Here is a 26,156-nt window from a genome sequence, read left to right as displayed (position 1 = left end):
AATAAAGTGCTAAGGGTTCTCTCGTTTACTGAAGATTGAAATGCAAACTCTACAGTCTTTAAGGAAAGAGACTTGGCAACATGTATCAAGAACCTTAACAGCACCCGGAGCTTTATATATGCATGGAAGACAGGTAAGGAAAGATATACACCAAATTAACAGTGATTTTCTCTGGGTGGTAGGATTTCAGGTGAATTTTGTTTCTCTGCTTTTACATACCTATGTTTTCTATATTTTACACAGTGAGTATGTCTTGCTTTGGAGAGGGGAGTGAAATGTAAAAATAATATTTTGTTAAAAGCTTTGTACCTATGGCATGACTTTTACACTCATGTATTTCCCATCAGTTCTTCTCCACCACTCCAATTTTGCTTTTTGGGGCTCGTAAGTCATTTGCAACCAAATCTGACTGCACGCTGATCCCCTGTAGAATGGAGCACACAGCCCCAGGTTGTGTTTCCCAGATTCTTCAGGATTCTCTCAAATAAGATTTGGGATTTGTAGATATAGCATTCTCCATTTATCTGCCTATACAGATACACATGCAAAAAAAAAAAAAAAATACACAGCACATGTCATAATGCCTTGTTCAGTAGGATTGCTTCATTCTGAAGCCCAAACATTCATTAAGAGCATGGACTCAAAATAAATGAGGTTAGTCCAGCCACTGTGGAAAGCAGTGTGGAGATGTCTCAAAGAACTTAAAATAGCACCACCATTCAACTCAGCAATCCCATTAATGAACATATACCCAAAAGAAAATAAATCACTCCACCAAAAAGACACATGCACTCTTATGCTCACTGTTGTACTGTTCACAATAGCAAAGACACGGAATCAACCCAGATGCCCATCAATGGTACACTGGATAAAGAAAACATGGTTCATATACACCAGAAAATACTACTAAACCATCCATAAAAAGAATGAAATCATGTCTTTTGAAGCAACATGGATGGAGCTAGAGGCCATAATCCTAAGCAAATTAATGGAGGAAAGAACCAAACACTGCATGGTCTCACTTATAAATTGAAGCTAAACATTGAACACACATGGACATAAATATTGGAACAATAGACACTTGGACTTCTGAAAGGTGGAGGGAGGGGGGTAGGTTTAAAAATTACCTATCAGGTAGTATGCTCACTACCTGGGTGACTCACTCCATACTCCACACCTCAGCATCACCAACATTCCCATGTAACAAATCTGCACAGGTACCCCCATACCTAAAATAAAATTGAAAGTTTTAAAAAATCATATTATGCCCCATAAATGTACAAAATTATTATTTGTCAATTAACATTAAAAACAAATATTTTAAAATGATGTTAAAAAATTAAAAATAAGTTTTAAAAAAAGAGCATGGACTCTGAAGTCAGAGGTCTGGTTGGAATCTGAGTGGTGTGAACTTGGGCAAATTAATGAACCTTTCTGTGCCTCAGTTCACTAAAATATAAAGCGGCGTTAAGAAGAAAAGCTACCCCAGGGAACAGAGATGAGTTGCACTGAGTTTAGCAGGCGTCAGCCCTTGTTCTGCCGCAAGGTAGAACTTCATTGCTGTATGATCTGGAACACATCTCAACCTCCCTGAGCTTCAGCTTCCTCACCAGTAAAAGTTGGATGATAATAATAAACCTTCCCCTCTCACTTCATAGTGTGAGGCCCAACTGAAACAGTGTATGAAGACTCTAAAGGGCTGTGCAAATGCCAGTTGTTATTATTATTATTATTATTATTATTATAATATTATTTTGAGATGGAGTCTCACTCTGTTGAGAGGCTGGAATGCAGTGGTATAATCTCAGCTCACTGCAACCACCGCCTCCTGGGTTCAAGCGATTCTCCTGCCTCGGCCTCCTGAGTAGCTGGGATTACAGGTGCCCGCCACCACACCCGGCTAATTTTTTTGTATTTTTAGCAGAGATGGGAGTTTCACCATGTTGGCCAGGCTAGTTTCGAACTCCTGACCTCAAGTGATCTGTCTGCCCTCGGCCTTCCAAAGTGTTGGGATTACAGACGTGAGCCACCGTACCCAGCAGTTATGATTTTTATCAGTTTGTATTACATTCTCTCATCTGTGATCCTCTCATCCCCCATGGTTATACAGAAGCCAAGAGTAGGGTTGGGCAGCTTATATTTTGAGGGAAGCAAAGAGGCCCAGCGCCTTCCACTACCCTCATCACTGTCAAAACAAATGAGTGACTTTGGCAGTATTTCACCTCTGTGATGTGTGCTGAGCCTCAGAAACCTGGCAGGGCACAGTAATCAGTCACACACCTGAGATGACTGCTGAACTTTGTGGCTTTTAACTAGAAACCCACACAGCTCTGCCCAGATGACCGTGCTGGCACAGTGGGCATGGATATAACTCCACAACACTTGAGTTTTAAAATGTCACATTTCTACAGCTTTCTAAATCAAATAAAAAACTGCTCTGAACATTCACCCACCAGGAACTGCAAGGAAATTCCATCTCTGTCACTATAGCAACGCTCTAGTCCCCTCCATGGGGTCTTACAAGATTCCTGACTAACAGGACACCCAGTGCAAAGGTCGTGAGCTTCAGTCCAAAGTAACGTCTGTCCCCTGAAGCTGCAAACAAGCCTAGCCAGCTTTGAGCTGGATTCTGTTCTGGGTGGACTCAGAGAGAGACCCCTGGCCTGGGTGCTGTGGAATGTAAGACAATGGACTCAGCATTGTACACAGACTTTGTCCGTTTCCTAAAAATAGCTGGGCAGGAAGGCAGAAAGATTAGGAACCCACAGCCAGAGGCTGGACAACCACTACACCCAGTTTATTTACGCAGCAAAAGTTTTATTTGTTTGTTTGTTTGTTTGCATGCTGTGCAAAGTTCCTCTTGCATATTAGTACCAACCTAGTATCTACTGAAGAATTACTTTGTGGTCAGGAGGGATGGAGGCTTGGCCACTCCAGCCAGTGGAGGGTGACTTGTAAAACTCAGGGAGGAAAGGGGGTGCCTTATGGTTGCACCTCAGCAACCTGTAAAAGAGCCGTTTGTAAAGGATTCTGATGACATGCATTTGAAAGGAGACCCAGTATTTGTCCAGTAAGATGTTCAGGATCCATCATTTTACTGAGACAATTTTTCTCTGTCAATTTATTTAACATGAGGTTTTGTCTATTAAGGGTTGGGGAGAGAAGGCCATCAACACAAGGCAAATGAAATTCCCCTAAGAGCCAGTTCTAGACAGGAAGCTTTGTAATTTTTCCAGATTCAAATGATCAATTAAATTGTTCCAGCCAGGCACAGTGGCTCATGCCTGTAATCCCAGCACTTTGGGAGACAGAAGAGAGCAGATCACCTGAGATTGAGAGTTCGAGATCAGCCTGGCTAACACGGTGAAACCCTGCCTCTACTAAATATACAAAATGAGCTGGGTGTGGTGGCACATGCCTGTAATCCCAGCTACTCAGGAGGCTGAGGCAGGAGAATCACTTGAACCCAGGAGGCGGAGGTTGCAGTGAGCCGGGATCTCGCCACTGCATGCCAGCCTGGGCAACAGAGTGAGACTCCGTCTCCAAAAAAAAAAAAATTGTTCCAAAATGGAGATTTATGTTTAAGCTTTCTAACTGTCTCTGACTTGCTTTCTCATCAGCCATCTTCCTCAAATGGCTATAAATCAGACCTTGCCATTCAGTGCTTAAAACCCTCCAGCAGCCTTCCATACAGTCAGGAGACAATCCAAATTCTTTCCATAAGGTGGCCCTGTTACCTCTCTGAGTTTATCTCCTGTTGTTTCTTTCCCCCAATGCCATTCACTTTGCTTCAAACGTGGCACCATCCTTGCTGTTCCACTGACATTCAGGCACACTCCTGCCTCAGGGCCTTTTCACGTGCCATTCCCTTTGTATGAAATGCTCTTTCCACAGATAGTCACATGCTTTCTACCTCATTTTAGTCAGGTCTTTACTGAGATGTCACCTCAGTGAGGCTTTCCACCACCACTATGTACGTAGTGGCTGCACTAGTTTACATTCCCACCAATGGGTATAACAGTTCTTTTATCTCCACATCCTCATCAATATCTGTTATTTTTTGTCTTTTTAATATAGTCATTCTAACTGGGGTAAGATGATATCTCATTGCGGTTTAAATTTTCATTTCTCTGATGATTAGTGGTGTTCAGCATTTTATCATATACCTGTTGGCCATTTGTATGTCTTCCTTTGAGCAATGACTATTCATGTGCTTTGCTCACTTTTTAATGGGATTGAGTTTTTTTTCCTATTGAGTTGTTTGAGTTCCTTGTATAGTTTCTACATTAGTCATGTGCCGAGATTCATCTTGTCAGATGAATAGTTTGCAAATATTTTCTCTCATTCAACAGGTTGTCACTTCACTTTGTTGATTGTTTCCTTTGCTGTGCAGAAACTTTTTAATATAATATAGTCCCATTTATCTATTTTTGTTTGGTTGCCTATACTTTTGAGGTCTCAGTCATAAATTATTTGCCTAGACCAATGTCTAGGAGAGATTTCCCTAGGTTTTGTTTCAGTATTTTTATAGTTTGGAGTCTTATGTTTAAGTCTTTAATCCATTTGGAGTTTATATTTAAATATGATGAGAGACAAGGATCCAGATTCATTCTTCCGCATGTGGCTATCCAATTTTCCCAGGACCTTTAGTTGAAGAGGGTATCCTTTTCCCAATGTGACTTCTTGTTGACTTTGTTGAAAATCAACTGGCTGTAAATAAGTGGCGTTATTAATAGTTTCCCTTATTCTGTTCCACTGGTCTACATGTCTATTTTTATACCAATATCATGCTGTTTGGGTTACTATAGCCTTGTAATACATTTTGAAGTCAGGTAATGTAATGCCTCCAGCTTTGCTGTTCTTCCTCAGAATTGCTTTTGCTATTTGGGCTTTCTTTTGGCTCCACATGAATTTTAGGATTGTTTTTTCTAATTCTGCTAAGAGTTACATTGGTATTTTCATAGGAATTCCATTGAATCTATAGATTGGGGCAATATGATCATTATAACTATATTAATTCTTCAAAACCATGAACACTGATGTGTTTCCATTTATTTGTGTCATCATCAATTTTTTATCACTATTTTATAGTTTTCCTTGTAGATATCTCTCATTTCCGAAGATAATCTCCTAGGTTTTTGTTTTGTTTTGTTTTGTTTTATTGTAGGTATAGTAAGTGGTGCTGCTTTCTTGATTTCTTTCTCAGCTAGATCATTATTGGTGTATAGAGATGCTACTGATTTTCGTACATAGATTTTGTATCCTGCAACTTGACTGAATTAATTTATCAAATATAAGAGTTTATTGGTGGATTCTTTAGGTTTTTGTAGATATAAGATCATATCATCAGCAAAGAGGGACAATTTGACTTCTTTTCCAATTTGGATGCTTTTTTCCCTTTCTCTTGCCTAATTGCCCTGGCAAGGACTTCTAGTACCATGTTGAATGGAAGTGGTGAAAGTTGGCATCTTTGTCTTTTTCCAGTTCTTAGAGAAAAGGCTTTCAACTTTTCCCCATTCAGTATTATGTTACCTGTGGGTTTGTTCCATATGGCCTTTGTTGTTTTCTATCCTCAGTTATAGAATTTTTATAATGAAGAGATGTTGAATTTTATCAAATGTTTTATCTGTGTCTACTAAGCTAATCATATGGTTTTTGTTCTTCATCCTGATGATGTGATGATGTATCACCTTTATTGATTTGCATATATTGAACTATCTCTTGTATTCCTGGGGAAAGTCTCACTTGATCATTGTATATTGTCTTTTCAATGCACTGTTGGATGTGGTTTGCTAGTACTTTTTTGATTATTTTTGTGTCAATGTTCATCAGAGATACTGGCCTGAAATGTTTTTGTTGTTGTGGTTTGTCTTTATCTGGCTTTAGTATCAGGGTGATACTGGCCTCATAGGATGAGTTGGAGAGAATTCCCTTCTCTGAGACATTGTTGGAATAGTTTTAAGAGAATGGTATTTTTCTTCTTTGTATGTTTAGTAGAGTTCAACTGCGAATCCATCCACTCCTGAGCTTTTCTTTGTTTGGAGACTTTTTATTACCGATGGAATCTTGCTACTCAATATTGGTATGTTCAAGTTTCTATTTGTTCCTGATTACATCTTTGTAGGTTGTATGCTTCTAGGGATTCATCTATTTCCTCTAAGTTTTCCAGTTTCTCAGCATATAATTGTTCATAATAGTCTCTGATGATCGTCTGTATTTTTCAGGTATGAGAAAAAGGGTATATTTCCTTTTTCATTTTGTTTATTTGGGTCTTCTCTCCTCTTTTTTTTTGTTACTTTAGCTAGTGGTTTATCAATTTTGTTTCTCTTTTCAAAGAACTAATTTTGTTGATGCTTTGTGATGTTTTCAGTCTCATTTCATTTAGTTCTGCTCTGATCTTTATTCTTTTCTTCTGCTAATTTTGGATTTGGTTTGTTCATGCTTTTCTACTTCCTTAATATGCACTGTTATACTGTTAGTTCATAATCTTTCTACCTTTTCAATGTAGGCATTTATTGCTATAAAGGTCCCTCTTAGCACTGTTTTTGCTATGTCCCACAGGTTTTGGTATGTTATGTTTTCATTTTCATTTGTTTCAAGAAATTTTTTGATGTCCATACTAATATATTCATTGAACCGGTGATCATTCAGGTGCAAGTTGTTTAGTTTCCACTTATTTGGACAGTTTCCAAAGTTCCTTTTTGTGTTAGTTTCTAGTTTTACTCCATTGTGGTCCAAGAAAATAACTGATATGATTTTGATATTTTTAAATTTGTTGACACTTGTTTTGTGGCCTATCATATGGTCTGTCCTACAGATTATTCCATGTGCTGATGTAAAGAATGTATATTCTGCAATTGTTGAATAAAATATTCTGTAAGTGTCTATTAGGACCATTTTGTCCAAAGTTCAGTTTGAACCCACTGTTTCTTTGTTGATTTTCTGTGTTGATGATCTATCTAATGCTGAGAATGGCGTATTGGAGGCTCCCATTATTACTGTATTGCAGTCTATCTGTCTCTTTAGATTTAGTAATATTTGCTTTATGATAATGGGTACTCTAGTGTTGTATGCATATATTTAGAATTGTTATGGCCTCCTGCTGGATTGATCCCTTTGTCATTATATAATGACCTTATTGGTCCTTTTTTAACTGTTGTTGATTTAAAGACCTTTTCATCTGATATAACTATAGCTATCCCTGCCTGGTTTTGCTTTCCATTTGTGTGGAATATATTTTTCTATCCCTTTACTCTTAGTCTATATGTGTCTTTACTATTAAGGTTAGTTTCTTGTAAGCTGCATATAGTCAGATGATAAGGTTTTTCTTTTTGTTTACTTTTATCCATTCAGCCATTCTATGTCTTTTAAGTGGAGAATTTATTTACATTAGAGGTTATTATTGATATGTGAGGCTTTTTTTCCTGTCTTCTTATTGTTTTCTGGTTGTTTCATATATTATTTGTTCCTTTCCTTTTTCTTACTATTGTCATTGTGGTTTAATCGATTCCTCTAAAGGTTATCATTTGAGTCCTTTTCTTGTCCTCCTTTGTGTAATTGCTTTGCTAGTGAGTTTTATACTTCTGTGTGTTTTCATGATGGTAAATGTACTTCACTTCCAGGTTTAGGAATCCTTTGTGCATTTCTTGTAGAACTGCTCTAGTTTTAATGAATTCAGTCACACTTGTTGTCTAGGAAGGATTTTATTTCTCCTTCATTGGAGGAGGATAATTTTGCTTGGCTGAAAGTTTCTTTCTTTTAGCACTTTGAATATACCATCCCATTCTCTTCTGTCCTGTAAGGTTTCTACTGAGAAATCCAATGTTCATCAAATTGATTTTCCTTTATAGGTAAGTAGACACTTTTCTCTTGCTGTTTTATAGAATTTGGTCTTTGTCTTTGACTTTGAACTAAAATGTGCCATGGAGAAGACCTTGTTGTATTATATCTGCCTGGAATACTTAGCCTTCTGTATCTTGATGTCTAAGTCTCTAGTTAGACTTGAGAAGTGTTCATCTGTTATTTCATTAAGTGGGTTTTCCACTCCTTTGTCTCTTCAGTCTCAGTAATATCAATCATTGAAATATTCAATCAGTTTATGTTGCTCCAAATGTGATTAGTGCTTTGCTCATTTTTTTTTAATTCTTTTTTAAAAAAACTTTTGTCTGACTGGATTACTTCAAAAAACTTTCAAAAGTTGTGGGACCCAAGACTTATATTCAAGTTCTGCGATTCTTTCTTCTGTCTGATCTACTTTATTGCTGACGATTTCAAATGTATTCTGTATTTTTTTCAATGAATTCTTCAGTTCCAGAATTTTTATTTTGGTTCTTTTTAAAAATATCTTTCTCTTTTGTAAATTTCTCATTCATATCCTGAATTGTTTTCCTAATTTATTTGTATTGTTTTTCAGAATTCTCTTATATCTAACTGAGCTTCTTTAAAATCAATATTTTGAATTCTTTATCAGAGACTTTGAAAACTTATTTTGATTCAAAATCAAATTACTAGAGAATTATTGTGTTCCTTTGGAAGTGTCATATGTCTTTGCTTCTTCATATGCCTTGTGCCCTTATGTTAATATCTGTGCATATGGTGTAATGGTTGTTTCTTCCTATTTTTGAATTTACTTGGCAAGGCATAACTTTTTCCTGAAGATATATCTATGGCATTGGTTATATAGGACACATTGACTTTGATTCTCAATACATGCAGTAGTGTAGTCTCTGTACGATTTCTTTGGCTCTAAACATTGTCAGTGGTGTCTGTGATATCCTCAGGAGGTTAGGGCATGGTTATTAGTGGAGGCTGTAGTGAAGTTTTGCTGAGGACTGAAATGCCAGGTGGGCCAATCTTCAATCTCTGGTGGTGGTAGTGGTGGGATGAGTATGCCTATCTTTGTGCCCCAGGGTGGCACCTGTGTTACAGTCACTGACAGGCCAGGTCTTGAGCCTTCAGGTGACTTGCTTGGATGTCAGCAGTGGCAGTGGTGGACTGAGTAGGTGGGCAGGTGCTTAGGCCTCTGTGCAGCCAGTATGGGATGAGGAATGGCCACAGCAGTGGCAGGACGATTCTCTGGGTCCTGAATGGTATCTATTGATGTTGGCAGAGGCTGCGATGAGCTGAGTAGACCAGTCCCCAGGTCCTCAGGTGGTGCTTGCAAGTAGGTGCAAGCTGAGGTGATAGCAGCCAGGAGTTTAATTCCAACCTTAGGCCCCTAGGAGAAGTGCCCAGGTGCCCAAAGTTGTGGATGGGGTTGGCAATCCCCAGGACCTGGGGCTATATGCTCTGTCTGAGAGGGGATAAAACTGGGCTGGACAGGCTTGTGCTCAGGCCCCCCAGTGGTGGCAGCAGGCACCAGTCATCATTGGCAGGGGTGGAGCAATCCTCAGGCCCTAGGCAGAATGCTGAGGTGAGGGGTGGCAGCAGCTGCACTGAAGCCCTGCCACTGGGAGGATGGGGCTGCCCTTGGTGACCACAGCCTGGGCCAGTGGGTAAGGAACGTGTGTCCCTTTCACACACTAGTTCCAGCAGGGCTTGCTCCCACCCTGGTGGTGGTACTTCATGCCTAGCTCATACATCAACCCCAGCTGCAGGAGCCTCTGCCAAGCTGACAACCAAATTCCAGATGCAACTCACATCCTGCTCGCTTCCTGGCACCAGCAGCTGCAGCCCACACCTCACTCATTTCTTAGCCCTGCCTGTGGTAGCACTCCCAGCATGCTCCCCAGCCTCAGGAACAATAGCTCACATTTCTGTAATGCCTCAGTTCTGGCACCATTGGGCCCCAGAACAGTGTGCAGTCTGCCAAAGACTAGGTTTGAAAATGGCATCTTGCTGTATTATCTGCTTAGGTCTCAGAAAAGGTGTGGGACCCAGCAGTGGGAACTGGAGCAGTGACATCCCGTGGTCTTCCAGCAGCTCACTGGGTTTGTTTCAGGGGTTAGGAGGTTCACGTGGTTCTCCCATGGCCAGAATTGTACAGTTCCATGGTGGGGCTGTGGGCTACTGGAAGGGTCTCTCACTCACCCTTTCCCCACATTGGGAAGTTGCTCTAAACCAACAAATGTTTAGGGGGATTAAATTGCCCATTCGCATTTCAGTTACATTCATGGAAAATGTACAAATTAGGGAACTGAAGACTCTACTCCATGGGCTCCATTTTCTTAATAAGTAAATTAAGGTAACTGGATTAGATACAGGATGATAAGCCCTTCTGGTTTAAGCAAAATTTTAAAACCTTCACGGACTTTATATTCTAGCAAAGAACATAGATAGTAAGCAAATAATCACAAATGTGGTGAATATTTACACAAGACTTATACGCATATAACACAGGGGCTCAACTTGGCAAGGGGGTATGTAGTTATAGTTGAATAATACTTGCCTTTGAAAGACATATTTTAAATATTCGTGCCAAGACCTGAAGTAGCTGGGAAAGGGGGGGTCAGGGAAAAGGAGTTGGAAGAGTCCATTCCCAGCAGAAGGGGCAGTGTGTGTGAAGCCCCAGAGTGGGAGAGAGTCTACATTAGATCCAGAGGGCAGCAGGTAGAGCAAGAGGGCTAGGCAGGGTTGGAGTATACAAGGTCTTGTTGCTTATGACAAAAATATGGGGCATTACCCTATAGGCAATTGGAAGCCTCTGCAGGAACTAAACAGGGGAATGTCATTAAAAGATGATCTGCCTGCAGAAGAGAGAGAGAATGGATGGGAAGAGGGTGACACTGAGGTCAGCAGTCCAGTTGGGGGGTTAAGGTGATAATCCAGGAGAAAGACCAGGGTCACAGCAATGGGATGCAGAGAAGCAGGCAGATTCAAGAAAGATATATGTAAAAAAGAATGAACAAGACTTGGTGAGATTGACAGGCTATAGCAGGTAAGGGGAACAGAGGGGCCAAGGAAGACTTGACCTTTCTTCTTTGTGTAACATAGTAGATGTTGATATTTACTGAGATCAGATACTGGGAGAAGGAAACAGATTTGAAGGAACATATGGTGAACTCTATTTGGGCCAGATTTTGGCCAAATTTGTAAGGCAACCACACAGAGAAGCCAAATAGATAGTTGGATAGATAGGCCTAGATCTCAGAATAAAGGTCTAGGCTCTGTTGTTTACTAGATGGCAAGATTAATAGATTCTAGAAGAGCGTAAGAGCCAATATTATTCCAACAGTCAGCAAATTGACCTTTAGTTCAAGGTGGGAGATGCCATAAGCTCTCCCAGAAGCAAAGAGACTTAAGGGCAGTGACAGGTAATTCCATGTGCCTAATGCCAACTAGGCAATGTTCGGTTCTCTAACAGTAGAACATGCTCATCTAAACCAAAGACTCAAGAGTCATTGGAGAACTGAATTATGGCAGCTTACATTTATTAAACCAGTATTACATAACAAGCGTACATATTACCTTATTTATTAATGTGGGGATAATCATTATAAATAGTTGTTGATATAACCCCGAGTTCATATTATCTATCTTTTTGTTGGGTTATTATGTTATCTCACTCAATCCTCAGAACAACTCTATGAGGTAGGCATTATCATCAACCCCATTTTATACATGAAGAAACTAAGTTTCGAAATTATGAATGACCAAGGGAGTGCAAATGCCATGATGCAAACCCAGACCTGTCGGACTCCATAGCTCTCCTCCTCATCTCTAGGAAAGACATTTCCAGAAAGTTAACCTAACAGATGGATTTTTTTTCTTTCCCTGAGGTTTAAGAAACAAGCTCCAAAGCAAAACAACTAGTCATTCTGCTAAGCCTCTGATTGTCCTGTCCATACTGTCATCTCATACTAAGAAATATAGTTAGGAAAGATGCTATTAGCAGGAAAAGGTCTACTTTACAGTTACAGAATGAAATTGCCAAAAATCTAATTTTTCCAGCCCACTACAGCATATGGTCCTAGGGAGCCCAGGGCAAAAAACAAGTTGGTATTCCTTATTTTTCAAACCTCCCCAAACCTGGAAGTATTGCAGGCCAACAGACAACAGTCATGGTATCTCAATGTAGCAGTGGGAGAAGTCACTTCCTTGGTATGTGACCTTGGGCAGGAGACTTAATGTGAACTTTAGTTTTCTCATGTGTTCAATGGGGCTAATGGTGGTGTTACTTTATTTCAATAATTGCTACCCATACCATAGGGCTTAATACAGATGAGGCATTGCTCTAAACACATTGCATATATTATTTCATTTTTCCCCTAACCCCATGAGATACACTGAGTAGAATCTATTATCCTCACTTTACAGATGAGTGAATGAGGGAAGAAATTGAGTAATTTGCCTAAGTTTGCTAGCAGTCAAGTTGCTTAACAGAACTAAGACTCGACCCCAAGCAATCCGAGAATGACTCACCACCAAACTATACAGCTTCTTCATGCTGTGAGGATTAAATGAGATGATGTATGTAAAGCATTCTAGCACATACCATATGCTTCATTAACACTATCCCATTATTTTTATTATAATTATTATTATTTAAAAACTGAAGTACAGGATGGTTTTTTTTTGTTTTTTTTGTTTTTTTTGTTTTTTTTTTTTTTTTTTGAGAGAGAGTCTCACTCTGTACCCCAGGCTGGAGTGCAGTGGCCGGATCTCAGCTCACTGCAAGCTCCGCCTCCCGGGTTCACGCCATTCTCCGGCCTCAGCCTCCCGAGTAGCTGGGACTACAGGCGCCCGCCACCTCGCCCAGCTAGTTTTTTGTATTTCTTAGTAGAGACGGGGTTTCACTGTGTTAGCCAGGATGGTCTCGATCTCCTGAACTCGTGATCCACCCGTCTCGGCCTCCCAAAGTGCTGGGATTACAGGCTTGAGCCACCGCGCCCGGCCACAGGATGGTATTTAAGACTTCATGTATAAAACGGGGATGTATAAAATGGGGATGATTAAATTGTATTTAACAGCACAATTTCAGAGTAGACTTCCAACCTTTTTTAAGTTGTGTGAAAAAAAGAAACATTATTTACAAGCAAGACTCTTAAAACCCATCCTAGAGGAATGGCACATTTTTAAGCATCCCATTTAGACAAGCAGTTCAATAAATGCCAAGGGAGCTGAATGGCACTGTGGACCAACTGCTGAGGGAATTCCCCAAAAAACTATCGGGAACACTGTCTTCAGGGCATCATCAGTGCACTCATCCTTGCAGACTCTGCCTCCCTACCTGACAAACTTAAGAAATTGTCACACTCTTTTATTGAAGGAGAAGAAAATAAAACTAATTAGAAAAGCCTTCTATTGCAATGTGAAGCCTACTTTTAATCCTAAACTTAGAAGAGGTAAGGCAGGACTGTGACTGTGAGTAGAGGCTTTTATGTGCCTCCCACAGCAGGTTCCTCCTAAAAATGTAATCACATCCCCTCAGAGTAGTGTCCTCTGACAACCACATTTAAAGCAGACTCCCCAACTTATGCTCCTTTATTCCATCATATAATGGAATCCCTAATTATATCATTTAACTTCTTTGTTTCTCATCAATTTATCCCAACACACACCTCTAGAGAAAAGCAAGTCCCCTGGTCTGTTCAGTCTGCAAGAGTTCTGACTGGTTCACCAACATATCCCCAGTACCTAATATATTCCAGTAACGGAAGAGAAATTCCAATCTCTATGAACATTTTGAAAAACATTTAAAGATGTCCAAATGTACAACCCACAGCAATCACTACAAAAATACCCTTTCTTCTCCTACTCTCAAGCACAGTGCCATCCAATAGAAATATACCACTAAGTACCTATGTAATTTTAAATTTTTTGGTAGCCACACATTTTATTATTTATTTATTTATTTATTTTGAGACAGAGTCTCACTCTGTTACCCAGGCTGGAGTGCAGTGGTGTGGTCACAGCTCACTGCAGCCTTGACCTTGACCTGCCAGGTTCAAGTGATCCTCTTACCTCAGCCTCCCAAGTAGCTGGGACTACAGGAACAGACCACCACGCCCAGCTAATTTTTGTAATTTTTGTAGAGATGGGATTGTGCTATGTTGCCCAGGCTGGTTTCGAACTCCTGGGCTCAAGCAATTCACCCACCTCAGCCTCCCAAAGTGCTGGGATTATAGGTGTGAGTCACCGTGCCTGGCTATAGCTACATTTAAAGAAAATAAAAGCAGAGTGACATCAGCAAGATGCCTGCCATCTCTACTCCCTCCCAGAAGAAAGGACCAAGGCAATGAAAAAACAGCTAAGATTTGACTGGCATGTCTAAGGGAGAATGCTGGAGTGCAGCAGTAGAGTAGAGGCACACTTGTAGTGATTGGAAGTCCAGGAGAGCAACATGGAGGCACCCAGCCTCTGTAGCCCCATCTCCTCCACCCAGATCAGATCAGCCTAGAGATAGGAGGGACATTTGTGGGGAAAAGGTAGGCAGAAGGTCCCTACCAGTTCTCATTGTCACTGCAAACACCTATAGTCCTTACTACAGGAGAATCCCACAGTCCTCACAAGCCCTGAGTCCAGTTTGGAGAACTTTCAGGAATTTACATGGCTGCATTGTCCTGGATTAGGAGCACAGGGTGTGTACTCCCTATCCACCCCTGACCATAAACCCAGCTGCATATGCCCTCAACCTGAGAAATAGCTCAGTGAGCCCTCTCCTGGCAAAGCTGCAACACTGTCATCACAAACTCTGTCAGCCTAGGCCTCTGAGAAACTCACAAATGCCATTAGTATGGATTATAGCTGAGGAAACTATACGGAGACTACACCACTGCATCCATCTAGAACCAAGGCCAACACAACCCAATGAAATGACAGGCTAACACCCATTCCAATGAATAAGTCCTTTCCCACAAAACCTACTCCACAAATTTGGAAGAAGCAAATATCCAGCTGCATAAAAATCAATGTAGGAACACAATCATGCAAAAGCAAAGAAGCATGTCACTTCCAAAGGAAAACAATAATTCTCAAGTAACAGACCCCAATCATAAGGAAATATATAAAATGCCACAAAAAATAATTCCAAATAAAATCTTAAGGGAACTTTCTTACAAGAGAAAACAGATAGATAATTCAATGATACTGGGAAGAAATATTATTTGAATCAGAAATTCAACAAAGAGATAGATATCATTTTTAAAAAGCAGCAATTCTAGAGCTGACAAATTCAATGAATGAAATTTAAAAACACAATCAAAAGCTTCAAGAAATTAAAAAACACAATCTAGTCTAGAACAGAATACACCAAGCAGAAGAATGTCTGAACTTGAAGACAGGGGTTTTGAAATAACACAGTCAGATCAAAAAAAAATTAAAAAGAATGAAGAAAGCCCACAGGATATATGAGACACCATTAAGCAAACAAATATTTGTACTATAACATTCCACAAAGAGAATAGACAAGAAATAAGTGAGGAAAACTCAAAATAGATTTAACTTAAGCAGGTCCCCTCCAAGGCACATTATAGTCAAATTGTCGATAGACAAAGATTTTAAAAGCAGAAGAAAAAAGTGTTAAGTCACATATAAGGGATCCCCACTAGACTGGCAGGAGATTTCTCAGCAGAAATCTTACAGGCCAGGAGAGAATGGGATGATATATTTAAAGTACTAAAAGAAAAAAAAAAACTGTCACCCAAGAATATTGTACTCAGGAAAGCTATCATTCAGAAATGAAGAAGAAATAAAATCTTTCACACAAAAAAAATAAATACTAAGGGAATTCATCACCATTAGACTGGCCTTAGAAGAAATGGGAGTCTCACATATAGAAGTGAAAAGAGGATAACTACCATCATGAAAACGTGGAAAACTATAAAACTCATTGGTAGAGCCAATACACAAAGGAGAAAAAGAAATCAAACCTTAACATTACAGAAAATCACAGGCAGACAAAAAAAGAAACAATGAGAGAGGAAGTAAGAAAGAAAGATACACAAAACAATCAGAAAACAATCATTAAAATAACAGGGATAAGTCCTCAACATTTCAATAAAAAATCTGAGTGCAAATGAATTAAATTCATCATTTAGAAGAGATATACTGACTGAATGGATAAAAAACAAGACCAAGCTATTAGGTTGGTGCAAAAGTAATCACAGTCTTGTCATTTTTAAAAAAGTAATTTCAAGAACTGCAATTTCTTTTGCACCAACCTAGTATATGCTGTCTACAAGAAATTCATGCCTCCTGTAAGACACACATACACTGATAATGAAGGAGTGAAAAAGATATTCATGCAAGTGGCAATCAAAAGTGAGCAGGAGTAGCTATACTTACATCAGACAAAACAGACTTCAAATTAAAAACTGTAAAAACAAAGAAGGACAATATATAATAATAAAAAGATCAACTAAGCAAGAGAATATAGAACTGTAAATATACATGGACCCAACACCAGAGCACCCAGATATCTAAAGCAAACAGTATTTGATTAAAGGGAGAGATAGACTCCAATACAATAATATAATAGTTGAGAACTTCAACACCCTACTCTCAGCATTAGACAGATCATCTCAACTTAAAAGCAACAAAGAAACATTAAATTTAAACTTCACCATAGTCCAAATGACCTAACAGACATTTATACAACATTTCAACCAACTGCTGAAGAATTCACCTTCTTTTCATCAGCACATAGAACATTCTCCAGAATTGACCATATGATAGGACACAAAAGAAGTCTCAAAAAAATTTAGAAATATTGAAATCATATTATGTATCTTATCTGACTACAACAAAATACTACACATCAACAAGAGGAACACTTGAAACTATATAAATGCATGGAAATTAAACATGCTTTCAAATGATCAATGGGTAGAAGAAGGCACTAAGAGTAAAATTTTAAAATTTCTTGAAACAAATGAAAATGGAAACACAACTTACCAAAACTTATGGGACACAGAAAACAACAGAATTAAGAGGCAAATTTATGGTAATAAATGCCTATATCAAAAAAAACTAGAAGGATTTCAAATAAACAACCTAATGATGCACCTCAAGCAACAAGGAAAGCAAGAACAAACCAAACTCAAAATTTGTAGAATGAAAGAAATAGTAAAGATCAGAACAGAAATAAATAAAATTGAGATTAAAAAAAAGATTGGCTGGGTGCAGTGGCTCACGGCTTTAATCCTAGCACTTTGGGAGGCCAAGGCAAGCAGATGGCTTGAGTTCGAGGCCAGCCTGGGCAACATGGTGAAACCCTGTCACTACAAAAATGTACAAAAATTAGCCAGGTGTGGTGGCATGCACATGTAGTCCCAACTACTTGGGGGATTGAGGTGGGAGGATCACTTGAGCCCAAGAGATTGAGGCTGAAGTGAGTCATGATCACACCACTGCACTCCAACCTGGGTGAGAGCAAGACCCTGTCTCAAAAAAAAAAAAAAAAAAATCAACAAAACAAAACACTGGATTTTTTTTTTTGAAAAGATGAACAAAATCAACAAAACATTAGCTAAATCAACTTTTTTTAAAAAGAGAGAGAAGACCCAGATAAATAAAAAAGAAGACATCACAATGGATACCACAGAAATTCAAAGGATCATTAGAGACTACTATGAACAGCTAGGTTCATAGTAGATTCCAATAAATTTGAAAATCTAGAAGAGATGGACAAATTTCTGGATGCCAACAACCTACCAAGATTGAACCAAGAAGAAAGAAAAAATCTGAACATAACAACAACCAGTAAAAAGTATTTGACAAAGAAAAGTTTAGGACTGGATGGCTTTACCACTGAATTCTACCAAATCTTTAAAGAAGAATTAATGCCAATTCTTCTCAAACTATTCCAAAAAATTGAAGCAGAAGGAATTCTCCTTAACTCATTCTACGAGGCCAGCATAGCCCATTACCAAAACCAGACAAGGATATAACAAAAAAGAAAACTACAGGCCAATACCCCTGATGAACATAGACACAAAACTCTCAACAAAATACAAATTTGGTTTAGCAAACCAAATCCACCAACATGCTAAAAAGATAATACACCATGATCAAGTGGATTTATCCTAAGAATGGTTCAACATATGCAAATCAATAAATGCCATCTATAACATCAATAGCATGAAGGACAAAAACCATATGATTATCTCACTAGATGCAGAAAAAGCTTTTGATAAAATCCAGTGTCCCTTCATGATTTAGAAACATCTTAATAAATTAGGTAGACAAGGAAAGTAACTCAACATAATAAAGTACCTCAACATATATTGATAAACCACAGCTAACATCTTACTGTACAGGGAAAAGCTGAAAGCTTACACTCTAAGAACTGGAAAAAGATAAGGATGCCCACTCTCACTGCTTTTATTTGACATAGTATTGGAAGTCCTAGCCAGAGCAATTAGGCAAGAGAAAAAAAATAAAAGTCATCCAATTGGAAAGAAGGAACTCAAATTCTCCCTGTTTACACATGACATGATCTTATATGTACATAATCTGGAAGACTCTATCAAAAAAAACTCTTAGAACTGATAGAACTTAGAACTTAGAAATTCCATAAAGTTGCAAAATACAAAATTAATGTACAAAGATTAGTAGCATTTCTACACACAGACAATAAACTAGCTGAGAAAGAAATTAAAGACAATAAAAAACTATAAAATACTGATGACAGAAATTGAAGAAGATACAAACAAATGGAAAGACATCCCATGCTCATGAATCAGAAGAATTAATGTTGCTAAAATGACAATACTATCTAATCTACAGATTCAATGCAATCCTTATCAAAATATCAATGACATTCTTCACAGAAAGAGAAAAATATTCGAAAATTTGCAAGTAACCCCACAAAAGATCCAAATAACCAAAGCAATCCTGAGCAAAAAGAACAAAGTTAGAGGTATCACACTATTAGACCCCAAAATATACTACAAAACTGTAGTAACTCAAACAGCATGGTGCTGGCATAAAAAGAGACACCTAGACCAATGGAACAGAATAGAGAACCCAGAAATTAATCCACATGTCTACAGGCAACTGATTTTTTACTAAGGTGCCAAGAACACCCACTGGAGAAAGAACAGTCTCTTCAATAAATGATGCCAGAAAAACTGGATATCCATATGCAGAAGAATAAAACTAGACTACTCACCTCTTACCCTACACAAAAATAAATTCAAAATGGATCAAAGACCTAAATGTAATTCCTGAAACAATAAAACTACCTGAAGAAAACACAAGGAAAACACAGACATTAGTCTGGGAAGAGATTTTATAAATGATACTTCAAAATCACAGTTAACCAAAGCAAAAATAAACAAATGGAATTATATCAAATTTAAAAGCTTCTGTGCAGCAAAAGAAACAACAAAGTAAAAAAGATAACCTACAGAGAGGAAGAAAATATTTGCAAACTACACATCCAACAGGGGATTAATATCTAGAATATAAAAGGAACTCAGTCATCTCAATAGCCAAAAAAAAAAAAAAAATCCAATTTTAAAATGGGCAAATAATCTGAACAGATATTTCTCAAAATAAGACATACAAATGGCCAACAGATATATGTAAAATGCTCAACATCATCAGGGAAATGCAAATAAAAACTACAGTGAGGTATCATCTCACTCCAGTTAGGATGACTTTTTTTTTTTTTTCTCAGAGTCTCGCTCTGTCTCCCTGGCTGAAGTGCAGTGGCACGATTTCAGCTCACTGCAACCTCCGCCTCTTGAGTTCAAGTGATTCTCCTGCCTCAGCCTCCTGAGTAGCTGGGATACATGAAAAGTAAAAACATCCTGTCCAGGTAGCATACATACTGGTCAAAAGCATGAACTTTAGACTCACACTAGCCTGGCTCTATCACACCCTAGCTCTTTGCCCTCGGGCAAATATCAGCCTCTGAACCTCAGCTGTAAGATGAGACCAGGCTTTCTACTCACAGGATGGGCAGCAGGATGATATACAACAATGAATTTACTAACAGCTAGGGACTACACACACACTCAGCGGATGTTACCTGGTAGTGCTGCTGTTTCTATCAACCCATCCCTGCTTCACCCCCTTTCTCTGATAACAGCTCCAGTATCTAGCAGGTTCTCCACACTAAATTCCTGAAGTTTTCTAATTGGCATCACTTGCCATCTTTGGTCTGCACTTAGGTAGGTTCATTGGCTCCCATCAGACCTCATGCCATGGTAGAAAGCAATTGGAGTTGTCCAGGCCGGAGCTGGCATCCGGGAAGTCTATAGGTAGGTGAGGTTGGTTAGTTATTTTACCCCCTCAGGGCCTCATATTAACACTATTAAAAATAGGCCTCCCTCACAGTGCTACCATGAGGATTAAGTGAACATACCATTTTGTACAATAAATGTTAATTATGCCTTTTAGATATTTCTTCCAATAGAAATAAATTACTAAGGCAGGTACTCGGGTATAGCAAAAGTTGTTGAAAGGAACAACAAGAAAACAGACTTTGTCACAGAAACTTTATTTCATTTTCATTAACTTAATATTTTTCTGACTTCAAGTTTCCTAGCCACAACCTCCAACCAAATACCTACAGACAGATAAGACTCCCCAATAAGAAGATGAAAAGCCCCCTATTCCTACCCCAATTATGATGAGAGCTAGACTGTGCTGCTGGCAAGTGAAATGTTAGTTTTGCTTTGGGGGCAAAGGGAAAAGTCAAATTTCTCTAAGTGGTGACCAGAACACCCCCACGAGCAATGTGATTCACCCTGAGCTGTCCTGTAACTCAGGGTGTTGTTTTTTGTTTTTTTTTTTAATGGTTTCTAGGTAGATGGGAAAATATTAATAGAGTCTAGCTCTCAGGGGCTAGTCTCAATAATGTGAACACATAACCATCACCTCCCTAACCCACCTCCTGTGTCCCCAAACTACAGGAAAGACCATGCGTTTTGGAAACAAATGTGGGCTTAGAGTCAGACAGATCTGGACTTATGTCCCAGCTCAGTCACTTACCAGCTGGATAGTTTCAACAAGTCCATTTTTTCTGAGCCTCAATTTTCCACATCTGCAAAAGAGAAAATACTGTTGTTATGGAGATATTCTAGGGACTCAAGTTTCCATAGATAAAGCACCTGGCACACAGGAGGTATTCGGTAAACAGCAAATAATACTACATCACATGAACCACAAGACTTGAAAAGCAGGGTACAACGAAACAAAAGAAAGAAGGTGACAAATCATGGTACAAGGAAGGATGGCAGTTAATCAAAATGAGAGACTGGATTGCCAAAGGAATTTCAGCTTATTCAGTGCTGCTGTGAAATAGATGAGAATGTAGAGATGATTAGACAGTAATTTTATGTAACACAAAAACAACTTGTTCATTAGCACGGGACAGAGCAAGAGACGAGAAGTGACCTGCACAGGAGGACGATTACAGACCTCACTCACAGCATCTGAACAGGCATCTCATCACACATTACATCACGACAGCCCTGTCCAGCCTCCCTGTGCACGTCCTTGCTCACCAAGAGGCTTGGAAGGGAAAGTGAAAGTAATGGCAACAATTAAAATGTTAGAAAAGAGTAACTGAATTGTCACTATTATTTTGGTCATCAGGTTATTTTTAATTGTTCAATTTCCCTTCCCTGACCTTTGGGACGCTAATAAACAGTGACAGTCTAAAGCCCTAAGCATACATGAAATCTATTAATTTCTCATTACTTAATTCTATTTCCAGTCCTCTTTTCCCTTGGAGATATAAATAGGAAGATATTAGTGCCCAACAGCAAATAAGAGGTTTCTTTTTGCTGTCATACTCTGACTGGAGTCCCAGGAACTCTATTCTTGATGAATACTTCTTTTTTCTTCCCTTTTTTGCCTACTTCCTGCATCTTCTTCCTGTCTGCAATCACACTGCCTACTCTTGTCCCTAGACAGCTATGTTGCCTAAAGGACTGTGAGGAGAGCCAGGCCTGAGACCCACAATGACAAAAGAAGGAAGATGAAGAGGTGACACTGGCTCTTGCCACGTGCAGGGCAGGGAAGACAGAGATGGCCCACCAGACACTTACAGTCTCCTTATCCTACACAATAAAGTCAAATGTCCTTGCTTCACCAATACACAGGGGCTCTACAATGTGCCCTCAACCATAAACTCCAGCCCCATCTGTCCCCTCTTTTGCTACCAACACACAGACTAGAATCCAGAACTCATTCTGGGTCCTGGTTATTTACATGGAGCTGTGCTACATCTGAAAATGTGGGACAAAGTGAAGCCTGACTCCAACACTACCTCTTACAGGCTGTGTGCTTTGGCCAATTTCTTGACCTCCCTGGGCCTCAGTTTCCTCATTTGCAAAATGTGGCTAATGCTTTCACAGGATCACATGAGGATGACATGCGATGACACATGTCAAGTGCCTCATATGTGAATGAGGAAAAACTCCGACTAGATGCTCATAGCTCCCTGCTCGGTTAGATGTGGGTAGGACAAAGGGAGGGGGAAAGAAGCTCGCTATTAAAAAATGTTTTTCTCCCATATTAGTATGCCAATAAGAGATTCAATTGTGTCAACAATCTCTTATTACAAATGCAAATCACCCCTGTGTTAAGCTTATCAATTCCCACCTTTGTATAAATTATTTAAATCAAATCAGTACCTTCCAGAGTTTGAGATTTCAGTGTTGTGATTATAATGCAGAAGAGCAAGGTTATTTTTAAAACCTTTTTAGGAGGTTGCCTCAGTGCTCCTTTCCACTGCAGTCTGGGGGTGGGGGTTAGCCGATGCATGAAAAGTAAAGACATCCTGTCCAGGTAGCATACATACTGGTCAAAAGCATGAACTTTAGACATTCAGAGCACAGCAACTAGGTGGCTGGAAGTCAGGGCTGGGTTGGGGAAAAGAAAATAGAAGGGGGTAAAGGAAGAACGAGAATCCTGAAAGTGAAGCAGAAGGCCATGACATACCAACTTGTCCCACTTTGTCACTGTGCCTTGGGCTCAGATGGCAGCTGGAATGCTACTGACAATCTCCAGGCCTGCTGCCTTTGGCTCACCAGCAGCTGATTGAGACATCCAGATGCATTTGTCAGGCTGTCCCATCAGCTTGCCCTCATGCAGCCAGACTTCTTAGTATAGGCTCTTTCGACTCCCACCAGCCCAGGTGCCTCCCACATAAAACCCTTCCCTGTCCCCTACAGAGATGACATTAAAAGGATGGAAAAAGAAGTGAGGGAAAGATGGAGAGCAATGAGCACACATAAAAGTAGGTCAGAATCCCCCTCCCCACTCCTCCTTCACAATCCGTGCAATATTTCCAAACCAAAGAACTGTAGGAATGCATCCCCCACATTGCACACATGCTCCTCAGCATCTTGCATGTATATGGCATTTCATATGTTTTCAAACCATTTGATTTGAAATAACAGACGTGTAAGCAGATTGTGAGCAGAGCAGGTAGGACTATCCCCATTTAAAATAATGAGAAGATTACAGTTTAAAAATGTTGGCCGTTCCCCAAATTCCAACTGCTAATTAGAAAGTAGGCCATTTTGGGACCCAAGTCTCTTGATGCTTCATTGCAAGGGATTCAGATTTTATATGAGGTCTTTAAATGACTACACCTCAGGGACTTGGGTGGGAAGTCTCTACCTGCATGAGGCTATGGGCAGGAACTGCAGGTTTCAAACCCTGCCTCTGCCAGTGACTACTCATGAAATTTTTAAGAACTTTCTCTGTAATCATTAACTTTCTCATCTGTCAAATGAAGTGGGTGTGGACAATATTCTGACTTTAAAGCACACATGTGTGTATGTGTGCATAATGTGGGGGCAGCAAGAAGTGCTGGGAAGGGAAAAAACAGATATTCAATATTCTGTCAAATGTTCTGAGTCTCTGCAAGACCTAAAATAGACTCAAATACTGGCAGCATTGCTAGCAACCCATGGTGAGGCTCATCCCCCTTCTCTTCCCATCAGGACCCTGTCTCACAGACACCACTGACCCCCATCCCTAAAGAGCAAACAAGATAGGATTTGGCCACCCTCAGTCCTAGTGCTAAGCATGCAGATACCAGCAGCATTGGTTAACCAGAAGGAAAAGACCCTAGAAGTGAGCTCAGGACTTATAGGCAGAAAATCTGGGGCCTCAGATATCACAACAAGGTCTAGAAGAGAGGCGTGTTCTAGGCGGGTGCATCCATTTGGCCCTGTGGGGAGAAGTGTTGCAGGAGGGCCAGAATGGGGCCTCTAAAGCACAGGCTTAGGACAGCAGCCCCATGGCTATGGTCTAAGGTTAGCATCGCCCATTACTATTTGCTCTTCTCCATCTCCAAATATCTCCTCCCAGTTCCTGTTGCTGGCAAAGTTCATTCATTAAGACTTCTTCAAGTATAATGTAGATAAGGAGTTGCTTTGTCCTATCCAATCACCCAATGATTCCCAGTCTTGCTTTCATGCAAATATCTTCCATTATCTTGAAAAGGAAGGCAAGGAATTCTTAAAAATCATTTTTACCATAATTTAAATTAATCTTAATTTAAAAGATAAAGTGCTAATTTGTAATAGGCAAAAGGCAGAAACAATCCAAATGTCCCTCAACAGATAAACTGATAAACAAAATGTAGTATTGTATATACACACAGCAAAATATTGACACATAAAAAGAAATGAAATTGTGATACATGCTACAACATGGATGAACCTTTAGGACATTATGCTAAGTGAAATATGTCAGTACAAAAGACAGGTATTGTATGATTCTACTTATATGAGGCAAATTCATAGAGAAAGAAAGTAGAAGAGTGGTTACAAGGGACTGGAGAGTGAGGGGGATGTAGAAACATTGTGTAGGTTGCATAATAGTGTGAATGTACTTAATGCCACTGAATTGGACACTTAAAAATGGTTCAAATGATAAATACTGTGTTATGCATATTTTGCCACAGTAAAAAAAAAAAAAAGAAAAGAAAAGAAAAGAAAAAAATATAAAATACTACACAGTACCCTCAAGATTTTCTGGAGAAGAATGATAAAGAAGAGAAGACTCACGCCTGTAATCCCAGCACTTTGGGATCCCGAGGCGGGGGGATCACAAGGTCAGGAGATAGAGACCATCCTGGCTAACATGGTGAAACCCCATCTCTACTAAAAACACGAAAACAAAAAATTAGCTGGGCGAGGTGGCGGGCGCCTGTAGTCCCAGCTACTGGGGAGGCTGGGGCAGGAGAATGGTGTAAACCCGGGAGGCGGAGCTTGCAGTGAGCCGAGATCGCGCCACTGCACTCTAGCCTGGGCGACAGAGCGAGACTCCGTCTCAAAAAAAAAGAGAAGCGAGAGCCCGAAATCAACTTTTGAAAAACAGTGTCACCTCCAAAAAGACTGGAGTTGCTTCTTGCTATGGTCTGAATTTGTTTCCCCAAAACTCGTATGTTAAAAATCACCAATATGATAGTATTAACAGGTGGGGTCTGAAGGGGGTGATTAAGCCACAGGGAAGAACGCTGATGAATGTGATAGTGCCCTCATAAAAGAGGTTGAAGGGAGCCACTTTGCTCTTTCCTCACATGAGGACACAGCAGCAAGGCGCCATTTTGAAGCTGAAAGCAAACCCTCACCAGACACTGACCCTGCTGGCACCTTGATCTTGGACTCCCCAGCCTCGAGAAGGGTGAGCAATAAATGTATAGTATTTATAAATTATTCAGTCTAAGATACTTTGTTATAGCAGCCCTAACAGACTGAGACACCTTGGGAAGTCATATAATATTTCAGCATCACCCAAGTGTCACGTCATTCTTTCACTCTCTTTATTTGTACCTTGTTCATTATCCCAAAAGTCTGCATTTAAATAAATTGGTTCTTCCTCTTTTGCTGTTCTGCACCACAATACCTTAAGTAGAAAGCAAACACCAAATTAAAAACCACACTCAGACCAATGCTAAACTCAACTTTGTTGCTAAGTCAGTCCTAGACTACAGGGCTAAAACCTTCACCAACACCTAGCATTAGAATTAGCCATGGTTTGGGGTTTCTTTTTAATTTTCAGCTTTTATGGCTTTTAAAATTAAATGAACCCTCTGCACCCACACTCATTTTCAATAGGTACAGAAATTTCCACTGGCACTTAGAAAATGATGACACATTACAGATGTGACTGCTGAAGCAATTATCTCTTTGTTATTTTAAAATGGCCACACACCATTTTTAGCCAGGTCTTAACTGCCACAGCAGGAAATGAGGCCATCGTCTAGTTAATTTTTATCTAAATTATCTGGGCAGCTGCCTGAA

At 39.6% G+C, this 26,156-nt stretch overlaps 1 long non-coding RNA gene across 1 annotated transcript in view; it reads right to left on the bottom strand.

Moving 5' to 3' along the window:
* Nucleotides 1-809: 809 nt before the first annotated feature.
* LOC110742846 overlaps nt 810-26,156 on the bottom strand; it is a 75,564-nt gene continuing 50,217 nt past the window's right edge. The window contains exons 3-4 of the long non-coding RNA XR_002521017.2: nt 20,881-20,932; nt 810-1,229 (exon numbers count right to left, since the gene is read on the bottom strand). This is a non-coding gene — a long non-coding RNA (uncharacterized LOC110742846). The remainder of the gene's footprint in view (nt 1,230-20,880; nt 20,933-26,156) is intronic.

This window comes from Papio anubis, chromosome 4 (assembly GCF_008728515.1).
Source record: "Papio anubis isolate 15944 chromosome 4, Panubis1.0, whole genome shotgun sequence".
NCBI classification, from domain to species: Eukaryota; Metazoa; Chordata; class Mammalia; order Primates; family Cercopithecidae; genus Papio; species Papio anubis.
Note: the sequence above shows the minus strand (reverse complement) of the source record. Positions and strands in the feature narration are given on the sequence as shown.